The 19,513-nt window shown below is 34.8% G+C and overlaps 1 long non-coding RNA gene across 1 annotated transcript in view; it reads right to left on the reverse strand.

Moving 5' to 3' along the window:
- The window catches only part of LOC129524943 (uncharacterized), a 182,059-nt gene that overhangs the window by 88,799 nt on the left and 73,747 nt on the right, over positions 1-19,513 (reverse strand). The window contains exon 2 of the long non-coding RNA XR_008668932.2: positions 17,007-17,117. This is a non-coding gene — a long non-coding RNA (uncharacterized lncRNA). The remainder of the gene's footprint in view (positions 1-17,006; positions 17,118-19,513) is intronic.

The raw sequence follows: 19,513 nt of genomic DNA on the forward strand, positions 1-19,513 counted from the left end.
GACAATTAATAAGTTACCAAAAAAAAAAACTTACAGGAATGTAGTGTCTTGATCAATTAAAATAATAGTACAACTTTACAGTGGTCAGTCAATCCCTATGCTAATTTCAGGAGACCATTGTACAAGTAGGGCAGAGTTCAGCAAAACAAGTATGAGACCGAGTTGATTTGAAACTCTTCCATTAGGAACTGAGGAATAATAGAAATAGTAATTTATCTTAACTGCGTACCGTTCAGTAATCTCAACACATCCACATGCTCTGCCACTCAGCAGAGCACTCAGCTGCAATACTCAATTGGGTTGAAAGCCATAACCCCAGATATCCCTGGCTTCTTCCTGACCTCTTCCCAATTCTATTGGCTTAATCAAAGGCATTCCTAAGTCCCACCTTTTTCTTAATTATTTTTTGTTTACAGCATTTAGTTTCTGGGTTCTAATCATTCTGAGACTTTAACAGGATGTGTCCTCTGGAGCTCCTCCTTTCAACCAGGAGAAGTGGAATTTCATTCCTAGTGAACTCTAAAGTGTGACTCCATTTTCCCCAAGGTATAAATTTAGATAAGATAATAGTGGTAACCCCTGAAAGCAAACCTACAACTAAAGGTAGAAGAGTAATGGAGGAGGAAGAGTTTCGATTAAGAACAACTTCCTAAGATCTGAAAACACCTGAGATTAGAGTGAACCTTGTCGGAAAAACTGACTTTCCCATTTCTACAGATATTTCAGAAGTTTGTTCTTTCACTTGTGGAATTCTTGAAGCAACAATTTAAAAATCATACAGTAAATTACACAGTCTTTTTTCTGAGCTATTTTCAAAACTTGCGAATGTGTGATTTTACGGGAATTTTTAGAAAGAATTATATGCAACAGATCACGTTGGTTATAATTGTGAGGATCAGAAAATAGAGCTGAAGGTTTACATATAATACGACATGAATATGAGCTATATTTTGGTTGGTTAAGTAAAGTATGGAAAATTATCTTAACAATTGAAGGAAGAGACTGATATTTACCCAGGTAACTGAAACAGAGTGCATTCTTTATATGAATGATCTAGATAAATGCTTCATTTTCCACTCATTTCTCTCTGTCAAAACATAACTTTATCTTTAACTTGGAATATTTTATATTTATTCATTTTGTTAGGTAGAAATTGATAACATAGTCTTCCAGAAGCAGGTTGTTAAAAGTAATGAAATTGCTTTTAATAAGACAATACATAAATTTAAAGTATCAAAGAGAAGTTAGTCTATTAATATATAAATATAATGTCATACAAAAATTTATTTTATGTATCATGACCATAAAATGAAATTTATTTTTTTCTCTTTTATCAGCTTAAATAAGAAGTCTCTAACCAAGCTAATATATTAAACAACATTAAGACTAAAATTAAGTAAAAATATTTGATGCCATATATGATTAAAACATGAATTATGCAGAACTACAAAATAAAAAAGCACTAGGAATGGGTTTCTTGAAGTATCTTTCATACCACCTGAAAAGGTTGGTTTTTCTAACACTAAATTTAGAAATGGATTGAACATGTTTTCATTTTACAATGTAATAGTTATTGAATTGTTAAAAAAGAAAAGAAAAAAAACAAAAAAAAACTTTTGGCCAGGTGCGGTGGCTCACACCTGTAATCTCAGCACTTTGGGAGGCCGAGGCAGGCAGGTCACGAGGTCAAGAGATCAAGACCGCCCTGGCCAACATGGTGAAACCCCATCCCTACTAAAAATACAAAAATTAGCTAGGCATGGTGGCGGGCACCTGTAGTCCCAGCTACTCAGGAGGCTGAGGCAGGAGAATCTCTTGAACCTGGGAGGCGGAAGTTGCAGTGAGCCGAGATCGCGCCACTGCACTCCAGCCTGGCAAGAGAGTGAGTCTCTGTCACAAAAAAAACAAAAAAGCAAAAAAACTTTTGGCTAAGGTGTGTGAATGTTCACTTGCTCTCTCAGAAGTATAAAACAACAATTGATGCCAGGATATATTCTATGTGTCAGATTCATTCTGCTTTTAACGTTAGTATTGAGCTCACATAACATTATAATTTTTTTGGTATGAGCACATTTTAAGTCTTTAACTGTGATGACTTTAGAGGAAACATGAATAGAAGGCTTCCCTGTGACAGAGTCTAGAGAACAGCCATTATGTCTCTGTATACAGCATGCACACCTCTATTGAAAGCACTAGTATATGGCTAAACACTTCTATTCTTCTCTGAATCTCCTCCTTGTTTGCAAAATAACAATCTGGCTATTATTAATCAATCTTTGTTGCTAATCAGATTTATATTTCAACCTATGCTATCAACCCTGTTCTGCCTAAAATGCAGCCCTACTCTTTTCTAGATACTGAAAGATAGTTTTTTCTTTGGTAGAGCTCAATAGCTTCAGTTTGTTTCTTCATTCAACATGTATCGACTGCCTACATTTTCTAATAAAGCCAAGCACTTTATTAGAAACTGAAGAGACTGTGATCACAGCAATGGCTAATTTTATATGTCAGCCTGACAGGGCTGTAGGGCCCAGGTTTGGTTCAGTATCATTATTATATATCATTATTCTGGGTGTTTCTGTGATGTTGGAGGAGATATGCATTTAAATCAGTAGATGTGGAGTAAAACACATTGCCCTCCATAATATGGATGGGCTTTTTCTAATCAGCTGAAGGCCTAACCAGAACAAAAGGCTGGCCTCCCCAAGGAAGAAGGAACCTTCCTACAGATGGCCATCAGACTTCATTCGCAACATTGGCTCTTCCTGGTTCTATAGCAGATGGCCTTTGGACTCAAACTGCAATTCTTTCTTTCTTATGTCTTCAGCCTGATGGCCTAACCTCATCAGATATTCGTCTTATAAGCTTGCACAAGTGTGTAAGCCAATCCCTTAAAACAAATCTGTTCATTTATATCTACAGGCACACATACACACACACACACACACACACAAACACACCCACACACAAAATTGGTTCTGTGTCTCTGGAGAACCCTGACTACTACAGGAACCAGAACATGGTCACATAACCCAAATCTTACTGGGTTGGAGAAGACTTCCTCAAGGGCACGGGCCTTGAAATGTGTTCCCAGACATTAAGGAGCTTACTAGTCAGCAGTAGTGACAAATACATTGGTCAATAAATGTAATGTAGAGTGGAAAAGTATAATAATGGATATATACATGTGGAAAGAATGATGTATGAAAGTGTAGAAATCTACAGATATTGGGAGTGATGTTGCTGAAGAGAAGCTGCTAAAGCTTTGTCTTAAAACCAACTAAGACTTTAAGTCCATGGAGAAGCACTTAGTCCTTGTAAAAAAAGGTAGCATCCTGAACCAGGGAAAACAGGATTGACAACACAGACTTGAAGACCAGTTAATGATTGTTCTGCTAGAAAATTCAAGGTGGATGAGAAGTAAGTCATGAGTTAAAGGTAGTGGCCCATCAAGCCAGGAGCCCAGCTAAACAGCACACACTCTCTCAACCATACAATGTACCAGACAGGAAAACTCCATTTTAAAGCAATTGCCCTAGTATGCAATATTCCCTTCTTACTCAACTCTATTCTCATCACTTGAGGTCAGGGGTTCCAGACCAGCCTGGCCAACATGGAGAAACCCCATCTCTACTAAAAATTAGCTGGGCATGGTGGTGCAAGCCTGTAATCCCAGCTACATGAGAGGCTAAGGCAGGAGAATCACTTAAATTCGGGAGGCAGAGGTTGCAGTGAGCCGAGATCGCGCCACTGCACTCCAGCCTGGGTGAAAGAGCAAGACTCCAACTCAAAAATAAAATAAAATAAAATAAAATAAAATAAAATAAAATAAAATAAAATAAAATAAAATAAAAGGAATCTAGGCCCCTGCCTCCAGCTTCTTTATCGTGGACACTCAGCTGTCTTTTCTCTGGTATTTGCCCATTCTTCATTACCCTCCACACATATCTTGACTGGTCCTAGTATGTCAAAGGCTATAGACAATCATGCATTGATTTTTATGTAGTCGACTTGCTTTTCTGGATACTGCTTATGTGCCGAGTCTTTTGTGATATAATTAAGAAGTTGCAGAGTAAACAAAGCAATGGTTACCATCCTCCATGTCCGTAAGAGTATAGTGAATGTTAAAGCCTAAAAAAGAGATGAGGAAGCTTACAGTCATGATGACCAGAACTTGGTTTATTTCTATTTTGATCTATTATCAGAGATGATCTATAGACTAGAACTTTTTGCACTAATGGTAAAGCTAATTATATTCCACTAAATAGAAGGAAATAATTCAGAATGAAATAATTAAAATCACTGCAACATAAAAATCAATAGCCTGCCAAACAGGGAAAAAATGCTGTTTAATAGAATTTCCATGTCTAAAGTAAATATTAGAGTTAGAGTCATAAGGTAAGATGATTTATTGTAAAATAACAGCAAGAATAAGTACACTTTGGAGCAATTCTATAAGTAATGTCACAGAATCACCTTCATGAGCTAACTAATTAGCTCATTAAAGCATTCCATCTCACTGAGAAGCAGTTCTCCTTGAAGGCTGTCAGCTGTGTGATTGAGTGACATGCAAAATCTCTTGGCATTTTATGGATACGTGATCCTTGGCATTCAATAATAAAACTGCTCTTCTCTGTTTGTAGAAGAAGAGCATTCAATTTTCATGGAAATGTCAGATAGATTATATTGTTTTCTTCTATTTATTTTTATTGTTTTGGTCTGGGATATATTTGAAAGCCTGTCAATGGTGTCCTTTGCAGTTGCTTCAAGAGCCGTAAAACAATTGGTACAATTTGAAAATGCTGATTTATTGTTGATGCCAAAATATAGACATGTTTTTGAATAAGAAATCATGTGAGATTCATAAATTTTCAGTTGAAGATTAATCATTTCAACTTTTGAGTATTTTTCTTTTTATGTTAATTTCTCTAAACTTCTAATAAAATCTTAGAGGTAGATTCTTCACATATATAAAAATGAAATAGGGTCTCTGAATACATTGTATGGCCTACATATTTGTATGTAATAGTTATTCCATAAATGCTTAATGAGAAATGGAAAAATTGTAGTAATTGCTTAATTAACATATTAATATTTTGAGAATTCCCTTTGCCTAAATTTCTCTCTGATATCGTTCCAATAATTCTAAATGCATTCTCTGTGGAATTTTTTTTAAACTTCAAGCTCACTTTATTTCTACCTTATTTTCTCCAATATTGCACTATTTAACACTTGATCATGATTAATATTAACAAATATTTACCTATATGTCTTAACATTCATTTGAGTTCTAATGTATGTAAGTGCAGCGAGGGTTAATATTACAGAAAGGAGGGAGGGAAGGTGAAAAAAAAGTAAAAGTAAAAAAAAAGAGTGAGAATGGTAAACATCTATTAAACTTCAGCTGAAATGAAAGGAGGCTCATCAATTATTTATCAAGTCATACATATATTCAACTGTAAATGTTTGTAAACCTACCAGATGCTAGAATGTAGAGGAAGATACTGATGCATAAATACTATAGCAGGTGTTAGCAACATTTATAAGTATAGAATGCTATAGGAATATAGAGGAGAGTCACATAACCCAAGTCTATTGGGTTAAAGAAGACTTTCTCAAGGGCATGATGCCTTGAAATGTGTTAACCAGAGGAATATTCATGAAGGGCTATGACAGAGATTGTTAATTGCATTCAATCTCTAGTTTCTCTTTTACATTTAGTAATGAACTCCTTGGCATTGCATCAACTTTAGCAGGGCACATGGCCACCCAGATAAAGACTATGATTCCCAGCTAGAGGTTGGCTACATGGTTAAATTCTCATTAATGCAATATGAATAGAAATGATGTATTCACCATCTACGCCACTTCCTCAAACAGATGAAATGTGCATGTGATTGTGAACCAGCTTTGACTATAAGGTCAACCACATGTCCTAGGAAATGACAAAACAATATACAAGGAATTCAAGAGGATCTGAAGGATAAGGTCTAAGTACAGGTGCTGTGGGAAAATAGAAGGAGACCACGGCCCAGTTTTGTTGGGGTATGGATGGCTTCTACATTCATCCATCAAGTTGTTCATAATATTTTCTTATTACCCTTTTAATGTCTGCAGGATTTGAGTGAAGTTCCTTCTTTAATTTCTGATATTGGTTATTTTTGTCTTCTATCTTCTCTATTGATCAGTCTGGCTACAAGCTTATCAATTTCATTTTTTAAAAATGAGATTTTGGTATGATTTATTAATTTTCTCTATTGTTTTTCTGTTTACAGTCATTGATTTCCATTTATCTTTATTTTCTTCCTTCTGCTCACTTTGGGCTTAATTTACTCTTCTTTCTCTATTATCTTAAGGGGTAAAATTAGATAACTGATTTGAAAACTTTTTTACTTAAAATGTAATCCTTTAATTCAATAAACTGCACTTTAGGGACACCTTTACTTTTGTCCCATAGATTTTGATAAGTTGAGATTCCATTTTTAAACAAAGTGTTTTCTAATATTTTTGTGAGTTCTTCTTCGACACATTTGTTATTTAGAAGTCCCTTGTTTGATTTATAAATATTTGAAAAATTTTCCAAGGTCCTTCAATAACTAATTTCTAGTTAAAGTCCATTGTGATCAGAGAATATACTGTATAACTTTATTTCTTTTACATTAGCATGAGGATTATGTATTACAAGAATAGAGCGTAGCTTGGCAAGTGTTCTATGTATACTTAAAAAAATACGTATTGTGCTGTTGTTGCATGGACTGTACCTTAAATATCAATAAGTAAAGATAGTTACTAGTGTTTTTCAGGTATTCTATATGCTTTTTGATCTTTTTTCTATTTTTTTAATTATTACAAGAAGAAAAGTATTGAAATCCCTAACTATAATAATTACTCTATTTTTCTTTTCAGTTTTATCAGTTTTTAATTTAGGTATTTTAAAAGTTTGTAGTTTGGTGAATACACATTTAGGATTATGTCTTCTAGGTGAATTGATGCTTTATTTATCAAAAGATGTCCCTCTTTAGCCCCATTAATATCCCCTGTTTTAATGTATTTTGTCTGATATTAATTTAGCCATTCCAGGTATTTTACATCATTGTTTACATTATATATCTATTTAAATATTTTTTTGTGTGTTATCTGTATCTTATATTTAATGTATGTTTCTTAAAGACAGCATAGAGTTTAGTCTTGCATTTCTGTCCCAAATCCAGTATGCCTGTTTTTTAATGAGGCTGTTTCAATTCTTTGTAGTTAATATAATTAGCAATATAATTGGATCTAAGTCTACCATCTTGCTGCTTTCTATTTATTCCATCTGTTCTTTGTTCTTTTTCTCTCTGCCTATTTTTACAATATTACTTATTTTTTTAGTATTTTAATTCATCTTTATTGACTTAATTAGTTATAACTATAACCATAATTATTTTAGTAATTTATTTAGCATTTACAATATGTCTTTATCACAGTCTACTTATTGTTAATAGTTATATCACTTAATGTCTCATATAGCAACCTTCCAAGGTGATCCTCCCAGTTCAGCCTTTCCATTCTTTGTACTACAATTTTTACACATTTTACTTTGATAAATATTTAGTGCTATTATAACTTGTTACTATTATGCTTCAAGTCAAGAGACAGCTTGCTTATTTTCTGTAAAAGGCCAGATAGAAAAATATTTTTGGCTTTTTGAGCTATAATGTCTCTGTCACTACTCAACTTTTATGTTATGGATGAACACAGCCACAGATAATAAGTGACTGGGTATGGCTATATCCAAACAAACATTATTCATTAAAATAGTTAGGGGCTGCTTTACAGTCAGATGTAAGCAATCTTATTTATTGAAGCAAATCTGCTCTCCCCAAAATTTTCTCAAGTTTTCTTTTTTTTTGAAAAATATTTTTTGCCTTGATACTTGAAAGATACTTCTTCCCCCCCGCCCAATATAGAATTATAAGCTGTCTGTTTTTTTTTTCTTATTTAATAGTTTGAACTAGTTACTCATTTTTCTCTGGCTTGTGTATTTTCTAACAAGAGTATGGTATAATTCTTACATTTTTCTCTCTGTAAATAATTCTTCCTTCCTTCCTCCTCCCCTCTCTTCCTTTTTTTCCTTTCTGCCTGTCCCTTACCCCTTCCCCTTCCTCTCTCTCCCTGTCTTTCTTTTCCTTTCAGTTCTTCAAGATTTTCTTTTTGTCTTTCATTTTTTAGGACTTTGGCAATAATATATATTTTTGTCTTTATCATGCTTTGGGCATTCTGAATTTTTTTAGATCCAGGAATTGAGGTATTTGCTTAATTTTGGAAAAATTTTGGCCATTATCTCTTCAATTGTTACTTCCATTATCCACCCACTCCCCAGCCTCTTCTTCTGCATCTATGATTATGTTCTCATTAGACCATTGGCTGTTGTCCCATCATTCTTGGTAGCTGTGGTTTTTTTCACCATATTTTTTGGTTTGTGTTTTTGTTTGACCTTTTTCTTCATGGTTTTGTCTAGCGGTATTGCTGTATCTAAAGAAAAGCCTCTCAACTTTTCTGTCATTTTTTTTTAAATCACCTGTTATTCCATTTGATACTTTCTTAGTTTTCATTTCTCTGCTGGAATTTCCTGCATTGTCCACCTTTTCCAACAGATATCATTTGCATGGTTGCCACTTTTCCTCTTTTTGTTCTACCAAAGGTAAAACCATTTTTGTGATCTGTTTATCCTGGAAGAGACTTGTTCCTTGTTGGAATTAATTTTTTCTGAATTACTTTAGACCTCAGCTAGCTTCAAGAAAAGTTATGATTTTGTAAATCATCTAGTTTTATTCTTGTAGTTAGTTTTAGAGTAATATTCTCTTGTATTTTTTCATATCCTATGTGGAGCCAAAGACCTTCTGAAGTGTTCGAATTATTTCTGAAGGATAGTCTTTCTTTCACATTTTATGTTCCTTCTTTTCGAAGAGCTTATTAAGATTTTTGTATCTCTTGGAATCTTTCTTGACTTTTGGTCTACTTTCTGTGAGATCTTCTTTAATTTGTCTTCTAACTATATTGCTGAATTGTTTTTCAATTTCTGCAGGATTATTTTAATTTTTAATGGCTTTACCCTGTTCTCTAAATTTTGTTTGTGTAGTTTACTTTTTTAGATGTTAATATTTTAATGTGATAAAACAATTTATTGTACTTATTTTGAAAATTTCCTCTGTGAATTGTCTTTGGTTTCTCTACATTCTCTTTTTATGCATGTTTTATTTTTTAAGTACCTTATCAAATTTACATTTCCATCTTTAAGAATGAGGCACTGAAATGCTGATAGAGAGCTCAGATGGCCAAGAACAGAAGGGGGTTGTGGGTGGTCTCACAGTTCATAATACAGCACTTCCACTTTCAACCATGGCTAGTGGTCCAAGTCCAGAGCCTCTGCTGTTAAACGGCTACATAGATTAAATATTTAGTCCTTTTTTGGGATGAAAAGAATAGTGTTCTTGTTGACAGGGTAGGAAAAGAGATCTTACACACTAATTGTTTCTCCTAAAGTCTTCTAAATAATCCTTGCACTTTCAGCCCCAATCCACATTTTAGCCATCAATGGCAATTGCATTCCAACTTGTGGGCCTCTGAGGTTCTTGGATACACATCAGCTTGCTTGATCTTTTGACTTAATCTCTTGGAGTCTCTTGTTGATTCCCTTTCCTCACTCTTTCTAAGTCAGGTTCCAGTCATCCATTGAGTTCACAGTTTCCACCATCTTGTGGACATTTCTTGCTGTCATTTCTCATTCTCTTTGACTTTGTGGTTTAATGCATTTTTGAACGTTGTTTCACCTGATAGAAGTGAACTTTTTGAGTGGAGGTAAAAGTATAGATGCTCAAAATGCAACGAAATTGGTCCTCCAGAGCTGGAATTCCAAAGCAAGGCAAGGGATCCCAGACTTTGTGTTCCTTCATCAGCTGGCCACTGCCCAAGTGTGGCCCTCTGGAAGAGGACACAACCTTGAATGAGGCAGTGCTCTAAGGCTGAGGGAGATTCCCAGTGAGCAGCATGCTAGGGCAGTCAATAGACCCTAGTCCCCACAGGTGGGAGATAGGTGCATCGTCCTCAAGAAAAATTGGGGTGTCATTGCTGACATCCATCACAGTGTTTATAGCTCCAGGCCCCGTGTCATCTGCATGTTTATTCTTACTCTTTTTCCATTGAAGATAGTACAAGAGGCCCCAGTAAATCAAACAGTTTTTAATGCTTGCCAGAAAAGGAGACAGCTCCTTGCAAAATTCATGTATGCTTCCCTTTTAGGCTTAGATATACTGTATATAAAACCAGTCCAATCACCAAAGATCAGCTTCCTTTGTCTTTGAATTGGGGCCAAATAAGTTAAGAAGTTTCCCAATATAGGCCCTTTGTAGTCAGCTGCTTTCCCTAGACCTTTGGCTGCAGGCAAATATTGGACTCCTTTATTCAATGCAATGTCATTTCCTTATTCCAGAATTTCAAATAAATGGAATCTTTCAATAATTCTTTATTTTGCTTGTTATCACTCAGCTTAATATTTTAAAGCTTCATGCATGCTGTTGGGTATATGTGGAATTTATTTATATTTTATTGCTGAAGAGGGTTCTATTTTGTGGATATACTTGATATGGTTTGGCTGTGTCCCCACCCAAATCTCATCTTGAATTGTAGCTACCATAAATTTCTCATGTTATAGGAGGGACCTAGTGAGAGATAATTCAATCATGGGGGCGATTTTCCCCATACTGTTCTCATGGTAGTGAATAAGTGTCATGAGAGCTGATGGTTTTATAAAGGGAAACCCCTTTCATTTGGCTCTCACCCTTCTCTTGTCTGCTGCTATGTGAGAAGTGCCTTTCACCTTCCACCATGACTGTGAGGCCTCCCCAGTCACATGGAACTGTGAAACCTCTTTCTTTTGTAAATTGCCCAGTCTTGGGTATGTCTTTATCAGCAGCATAAAAACGGACTAATACAATACTGCAACGTGCTTATCAATTGGGCTGAGGAAAAGCATTGAGTTCTTTCCAGTTTGGGGATGTTATGAATAAAGCTGTTATTACCAATGTTGCATGAGTTGTACATGGTCATTATTTACTACTCTTCTCAGTAAAATACCTTTGTGCTCCCTCAGAGCCAGCTACTTTTTTTTTTTTTTTTTTTTTTTACCATCTCTTAAGAAATAGCTAAGCATTTAGAAGAATCAGTTTTGCACTTCAGGCATGCACAGATGAGGGAAACATTTTACTGTAAGGATCTGGATAGTAAATATTTTAGGGGTTTCAGTCCACAGGGCATCAGTTGCAACAACTGAGCTCTGTTGTCACAGCACAAAAACAGGCACAGAAAATACATAAACAACTGACTGTGTGGCTAGGGCCAAAAAAAAAAGCTTATTTATATAAGCAGGAAATGGGCAGAATTTAATCCAGGAGCTACAGTTTGCTGTTCTTATTTAAAATTGCAAAATATTCCTTGACTTACAGTGCAATTATAATAGTGTTTTCATTTGTTAAGTATTCCCAGAATCATGAATTGGACAATAAATAGATGTTAGGAAATGAATGCTGGACACTACTGTGCAATGATAATTTCAGAGTGCAAAAATCCACTGTATCCATGCCATCTGAGAGAATGGGTTCCTCAAGTAAACATGTTTGTCTCCTCTCTTGCCTAACTACGCCTCCTGTTCAAGTTGTTATTGTATACTGCAGCAGTGGAAGAATATTTCTAACTTTGACAAGGATACAACTCATGAACTTTTATGGCATTAAAACTCAGCTCCCTTCGATTTTAAGGACATAGCCCAAGAGATGTGGAGAAGCATTTCCCTGGGGTCTAAACATTGTTTGCCTCAAGAGCAGGTATTTGTGGTCACCTTTGTCCTCTGCCAGGACTGCTCAATGTGTGCCTACAGACAGAGGAGGGCATGTCTTCTTTAATACATCTATTGTTTGGGTGTCTGTGTTATGCAGAGTTTTCTGTAATGATGGGGCTCAGGGCAGAAGATTCCTGTTGCTTGTGTCTAAATGCAGTACTAATAAAATCAGAATCATCTTAAAGAACATAAATCAGGCCATTGTTCTTTGTTGCTGAATGTCTCCCAGTAGATTTCCATTGCATTTAAAATGAAATCCACTCTCCTTTCCCTGGCACGCAGGCTAACCGTGTGCTGAAACTTGCTGGTTCTTGTAAATTAATCTGACCTCACTGTCTCCCAGCCCACCATCTTCTAGCCTGCTGGCTTTCCTCTTCTGTCTTGAAGAAATGGAGGAGGAAAAATAATCTTGGCTTTCTATGGGAGAAATATTTCTCCTCTTTTCATTTCTATATTTCAGGACATATGATAGTGTCTTGTAGACATAGGTTGTCAAATAAGTATTTTTAAGTGAAAGATATTTTACAAAAGCAAAGGAAGGAGGGAAGTTTTCCATGGTGATGATATAGTTTAAGCGTATTCTTGGTGGTGTGAAATTTATGTGAGGTTTTAAGGAATGACTTGCAAGGTTAAAATAATGAGATTTATAAGAAGGATATGTTATATTTTAAGGTAGTTAGTGATGGTTTCATCAAAAAGATGGAAGAATCTACGATATTTACATTCTTGTGGATGTCTTAGAATCATATGGTGTTTTGCAGTTTCCAAGTACTTTCACATATGAAATCTCATTTATGCGAGATCCCTGTTTTTCTAGCTTAATGCAGGCCAGGGATGCATAAAAACTTAATTAGAGACAGAAGGAAAATAATTTCTTTTTCCAAGGATCCATATGTGTGCAATGAAAGAACAAAAGGAAGTTTTGCTTTTAAGAATCATCCTAGACCTTGCATTTTTATTCATTTCTGACAATGGAAAAGTGGCTATAGCTGCCAACTCAACAGTCTTTCCAAGTAAGCCCTTGAGTAAGAAGCCAAATGTCTTGTCTGTGAAAAATATATATATATATCGGCAGTTAGGCATGTGAATGCCACCTCCAGATAACAAGGAAATGAATATGTGTGCATTTGATTTAACACTTTAAAATGTGGTCTCTCACATTGCTCTCCCAAGACTCATCACCCTGTATTTTGAGAGTACCTCTGAGTACCAGGGTTCATGCCAATCTCACAACTAAATACATACAAGTGCACTTAATTGTGATTAAAAACAATCACTCAGTCTATGTAGATAACTAAAGTTTTTTTTTTTTCTTAGTAGTATATTTTCAATATTTCTAAACTGGCCAGGAGATCACTTTAAAATGAACCAGGCACAGCTTGCAAAATGCCATTACTACTCTCAGCACAAACTAATGAGCAAAGAAAATAGGAATTTCATTGGTTATGTGGGAAATCATTCTATACTATGCCAGGAAACATATTTATTTAGTATATGTACAGTGTATGAGCTTAATATAACCATTTGATTGAACAAACTATTTACCTAAGTCAACCTTACCATTTCCTCCCTCCACTTCTTAACAGTAGATTTCATCTAATCCTCATGCAAAAAAGTGGGTAATATCAACATTTATTAAAAATGATTTTATTGGTTACAATGTTCTATACGTTCTTTGGTCTTTTGAAACTTTCTTTAGCTCTTACTCACTGTCATCCATGGGAATTGCACCATTAAGTTTTAGAAACTGTAGTTTTAACTGGAACATTTTTATTCAAAATTCCTATGGTCACCTGATAATATTAAAATTCTGTGACCTTAAAACTAGAAGGACTTCCAATAGCCATAATTAGATATTACATTAAATCATTATTGATCTCTGCATTCTCTATAAAATGTTTCATTTTCATACAATTGAAACATAGATTTTCCTTTCTGTAAATTACAGAATTTTCTACCTGTATCATGCACAGGTGATGCCTTATTATCTATGATCTATATCTGAGCATCTTTGTACCTGTCCCCCTTACACAGCTACACACAGTTGCATTGAAAACCTATGCAACTTCTTATTAACTTTCTCCTCTGACCTGCTAACATCACCCCTTCTAATCTTAGCAGCACTGGTGGTGAATATGTTTTCATACTTTCCTCCATTTTTACATAGTTTGTATGCAAATAATATTTATTATTAAATCAATAACTAACAATGTGTAACTACTTGTTGTGGGAAGTCAGGGACCCCGAATGGAGGGACCGGCTGAAGCCGTGGCAGAAGAATATAAATTGTGAAGATTTCATGGAAATTTATCAGTTCCCAAAATTAATACTTTTATAATTTCTTATGCCTGTCTTTACTGCAATCTCTGAATATAAATTGTGAAGATTTCATGGACAATTGTCACTTCCCTAATAATACTCTTATAATTTCTTATGTCTGTCTTTACTTTAATCCCATTATCTTCATAAGCTGAGAATGTACGTCACCTCAGGAACACTATTGTACAAATTGATTGTTCAACATGTGTGTTTGAACAATATGAAATCAGTGCACCCTGAAAAAGAACAGAATAACAGCAATTTTCAGGGAACAAGGGAAGATAACCATAAGATCTGACTGCCTGCGGGGTCGGGCAGAATACAGCCATATTTTTCTTCTTGCAGACAGCCTATAAATGGACATGTGAGTACGAGAGATATCACTGAATTATGTTCCCAGCAAGGAATATTAATAATTAATACCCTGGGGAACTAATGCATTCCTGGGGGGAGGTCTATAAATGGCCACTCTGGGAGTGTCTACCTTATGTGATTGAGATAAGGACTGAAATATGCCCTGGTGTCCTGCAGTATCCTCAGGCTTACTAGGATTGAGAAATTCCAGCCTGGTAAATTCTAGTCAGACCGGTTCTCTGCTCTTGAACCCTGTTTCCTGTTAAGATGTTTATCAAGACAATACGGCACAGCAGGACATAGATCCTCATCAGTAATTCTAATTTTGGCTTTGCCTTGTGATCTTTATCACCCTTTGGAGCATGTGATCTTTGTGACTTGCTCCCTGTTCGTACACCCCCTCCCTTTTAAAATCCCTAATAAAAACTTGCTGGTTTTGTGGCTCAGGGTCATCATCACAGTCCTACCCATACGTGATGTCACCCCTGGAGGCCCAGCTGTAAAATTCCTCCCTTTGTACTCTTTCTGTTTATTTCTCAGGCTGGCCAACACTTATGGAAAGGGGCTGGTTCCCCTGATAACTAGTGTTGGTTTTTCATATTCAATTCTAAGTTCTGAGAAGCAACGAACTACATCAATCTAATTATACCATGGTTGGCCCATTCTTACCACAGTTCTTGGTACGTACAAAGCAAGTTAGCTAAAAATATTGGTAACATTGTATTCTGGGAACCAATCTATGTATTTTGCCTCAGTTAATTCTGTTAATATTTAGAAAACACTTTTGAGACAGGCTGTTATTATCCTTATTTTATGACCTTAAAAGAATAAAGTGGGCCTGGTGCAGTGGCTCACGCCTATAATCCTAGCGCTTTGGGAGGCCAAGGTGGGTGGATCACCTGAGGTCAGGAGTTCGAGACCAGCCTGGTTAATATGGTGAAACCCCATCTCTACTAATAATACAAAAATTAGCCAGGCATGCTGTCAGGTACCTGTAATCCCATCTACTAGGCTGAGGCAGGAGAATTGCTTGAACCTGGGAGGTGGAGTTTGTAGTGAGCTGAGATAGTGCCATTGCACTCCAGCCTGGGCGACAGAGAGAGACAGTCCCAAAAATAAAAAATAAAAAAATGTAGAAACTGAAGGAAAAATTAAGTAATTTGATCAAGACCTCAAAACTGTTTTGTGGAAGGTTCATGAGATATAATGTGTTCTTCATAAATACTTTAATGGACTAATAAATTGTGAAAAATTGCATAAGAAGGTGAAGATAGCTAATTTTGCAATAAATGTGTATAGCTTATAAGTATACATATGTATTCCTGGAACAATGAAGTCTTTCAAAATTAATAGATTACTTATGATGACAATTTGCTGTCTGTAGAATATTGATACGTTCTATTTAGTCTACAGGTAAGAATTTTACCCTCAACTCATCATCAAAATAGGTTAATATAAATAATATAAATTAAAAAACAAATGATTTTGCTCTCTGTATAAGAATCAGACTATGGCAGAGAGATAGTATTAACTGATGACCCATAATTATAATTTGTACTTTATAAAATTTTCCTGGAAATGGGAGAAAACTGATTGCCACCTCTAAAAATTCTCCTGCCCTACTATTGTGAATATTTGGAAGGGCTCTTTTTTCTTGGCTTTTTAGACACTCCAAGATCTAATTCAATTTCAAGATTCAATCCAAGATGTACAAAACAAAACGAAGAAATTCTGAATTTATATTGGAGCTATGAAATATTATGCAGAAGCCCTTGTTTCTGTACAGTGTAATAATCAATCAATTCCTTCCTAAAGCAGAGGCAACTAACTGCATTTTTCTTTGCAGAAATATGGCATCCTCAATCTGATATTAGAGATTCAGAAACTACAGTTCCATGAATTTGAGTGTCTCACCCAATGTCAATAACTCCTTAGATCAAGTCTGGATAACTAATGTCTTTCCCAATTGTATTTCACAATTTTATTGTCATTTTTTGTAACTATTAATTTCAGTGATCCATCATTAATATAATTATATTTGAGAATGTAAAAATGTTATATCACTTTACCTGGAGAGCTCTTTCATTTCTTCCAGCTTAGATACTGCCAAAATAATAAATAGGGAATATGAAATACTATTTACTTAAATGGTCTCATGTATATTGTGCTGGGATACACAATATAAAAATATTGCTTGCAGCTGCCACTGTGTACACAGGTGATCACATGAATTAGATCTTGGTAGAAACATTTGTTTGGAAGTGCTGTGTGTAGGAAGCTGAGAAGTCAAGGGGAAGAAAGTTCTGTTCTCTTTTTTGCTTTACTCCCAGACTGCTTCTGCCCTTAGCAGTGCCTCTGTTCATCACCACCATTGAGTTCACACACCCGTTCTTTCAATAGAAAACTCATCAATCATAAAAACAAGCAAGAGCCCCTCAAATGCTTGTCACTGTCTTACCTTCTGCTATCGTGTGAGAGAACCGACTCCACTCAGAGATGCAATAATCAGCAACTTTCCTTTGTGGAGCAGATGGTGTTGACAGAGCTTGTTCACAATGGTTGGGTATCACTGCAAATTAAGAACAGAGTCCTTTCTGTTATGCTGCTTTTTGTTTGTTTGTTTGTTTTTTATTTTACCGTGAGTTCTCTATTATGTTGCAGGCATGAAACTGAACAGCAATTATAGTTCATTTGTGCTCACAGAATGCTAGTGTTCTAGATACGAAATTCCATGCTTTACAGAAAATAGACTTAAACTCTAGAATAGTGCCACTTTTTTACTGATTACATTCAAGGGCTCCGCTTTTCCAATAGGAGAGTTTTTTTCAGTTAACTGAGGCTTATTCTTTTAAAAATAATCCTAAATCTACTCTTATTTTAAATAAAATATTCCTAAAGTATTACAACATTCCTGGAATTAACAAATGAAATGTATAATGTATTGTGAGTTGGGGTCTAAGTCATGAACAGGTAACATTTTACTAGTTTGAAAATCATGATGTCCTTTGGGGCTACACAGATATATGAGCTGTTCCTGTCAATTCCTAATGTTCCTAGATTGGTATACATGTTTACTTGTTTAATTTGCTTTTTTTTTAGTGTATCAATGTGTAATTGACATACTACAAACTACATATATTGAATTAAACAATTCAATAAGTTTGACCCACCATATACTGTTGTGAAACCATCAGCATGATCACGAAAATGAAATCAATCACCCTGAACAGTTTCGTCATGTCCTCCTGCCTTTCCTTCTCAAACAACCACCCATCCCCAGACAACCAGTGATCCACTTTTCCCTACTATAGATGAGTTTGTATTTCTTAAAAAAATATAGAAATTGAACCATGCAGCATGTATATGCTTTAGTCTGGCTTATTTAGCAAAATTATTTCAAGATTCATCCACATTGTAGAGCATTTCTGCTATTTATTCATTTTAATTGCTGAGTATTCCATTGTATTAGCTTTGTGCAAAAGTAATTGTGGTTTTTGATCATTTGTGTATGTCTTTTTGTGAACATAAGCTTTTATTTCTCTTGGGTAAATATGCAGAAATTGAATGAATATGATTGATATATTTGCGAGATATCATAAAACCATTTGACATTTTCTAAATATTTTTTCATATTCTACTTAATCTAGAGGCTGGCTACTAAAATTATTTGCTTTTACCATCATTGTATTTTGGCTTTAATATTTAAATAGTGATTAGAATTTAAGTTGAACTGTAGGAATTTAAAATATTTGTAAATATCTCCTGCTATATTCAAGACAAATATGTGCAAAATTATCTTGTCAAAATTTTTATTTCAAATTACTTTGACTTAGAATCTACAAAATCTCCAATATATATTTTAAATACGTTTTAAAATTTAAGGCATTTATTTTAGAATGATGAATTCAAAATCAACCTAGTTTAAATCTATAAACACATTTCATTTGAGAGAACTCAATATGTGATCTTTAGGTGATGAAATTATAGATACCATTTTTATAATAGCTCTATGATTCTTTGTTTGCATAAAAGTAATTTCAAAAAGAAACTGAGTCTAAGGGATATAAAGAAATACTAGTAAACTTTCCCCTAACAGTTCACAATCATTTTGAGGTATTGTTCTTAAATATATTAACAATAGTTATTAGTTTGGTCAAAAAATATCTCATAGTGGATCCATTGAGGATTCCTTAATATTCTTTACTTTTATGTAAAGCATTTGGCAAAATTTATTTGGATTATTATCAAGATTTAGAGTCTGAAGTTTTAAGCTGACAGAGACTCCAGAGTTCATGTAGTCTAGTCTCTTCATTTTACAAATGATTATGGTAAAGGGGCTCAAAATCAAATGATTAATTGGTAGCAGTTTGTTTTCACACATGGCACATGGTGTTTGGCATTGAAAACTTGTGTTCTGATCGCATATTCTCTTTGAACTCTGTTTTTCTCACATACAAAGTAGGTGATGGAGGGTATGTATGTTCATATCCCTTTTGGCTTTAAAATCTGTAAGACTCAAGAGAGTAAAGTACCTTATTATATTTTCTGGTCTTTGATGAATTTTCATATATGAGAGTGATAATCCCTTCGTATAACTGTGAGATAACTTATTATTTTATAAATCCACCAGATATTTAATAGGTAGTTAAAATATGAAAGGCATTATGTTAGATACTAAGAACCATTTCACAACACTCTGAAATCATATTGAATCAAATAACTTTTATAATATCATTAATATTATTTTTTTCAATTTAGCATCTGGACCTCTATCTGAATGAGCATTTACATAAAGCATGATACACAACCTTAAAAATGTGGGGCTGCCCTTCTGAATCAACTGTGATATTTGTTCTTTCAGTTTCCCTGTTGCTCCTGTGGCTTTCCTTGAGTCATCTGCAGAGAATCTTTCTCTGGAATACATTGGATGCAGTTGTATCTTATGCATTGGTTTTATGACAAGGG

The sequence above is a fragment of the Gorilla gorilla genome, chromosome 8 (assembly GCF_029281585.2).
Source record: "Gorilla gorilla gorilla isolate KB3781 chromosome 8, NHGRI_mGorGor1-v2.1_pri, whole genome shotgun sequence".
Classification (NCBI taxonomy): Eukaryota; Metazoa; Chordata; class Mammalia; order Primates; family Hominidae; genus Gorilla; species Gorilla gorilla.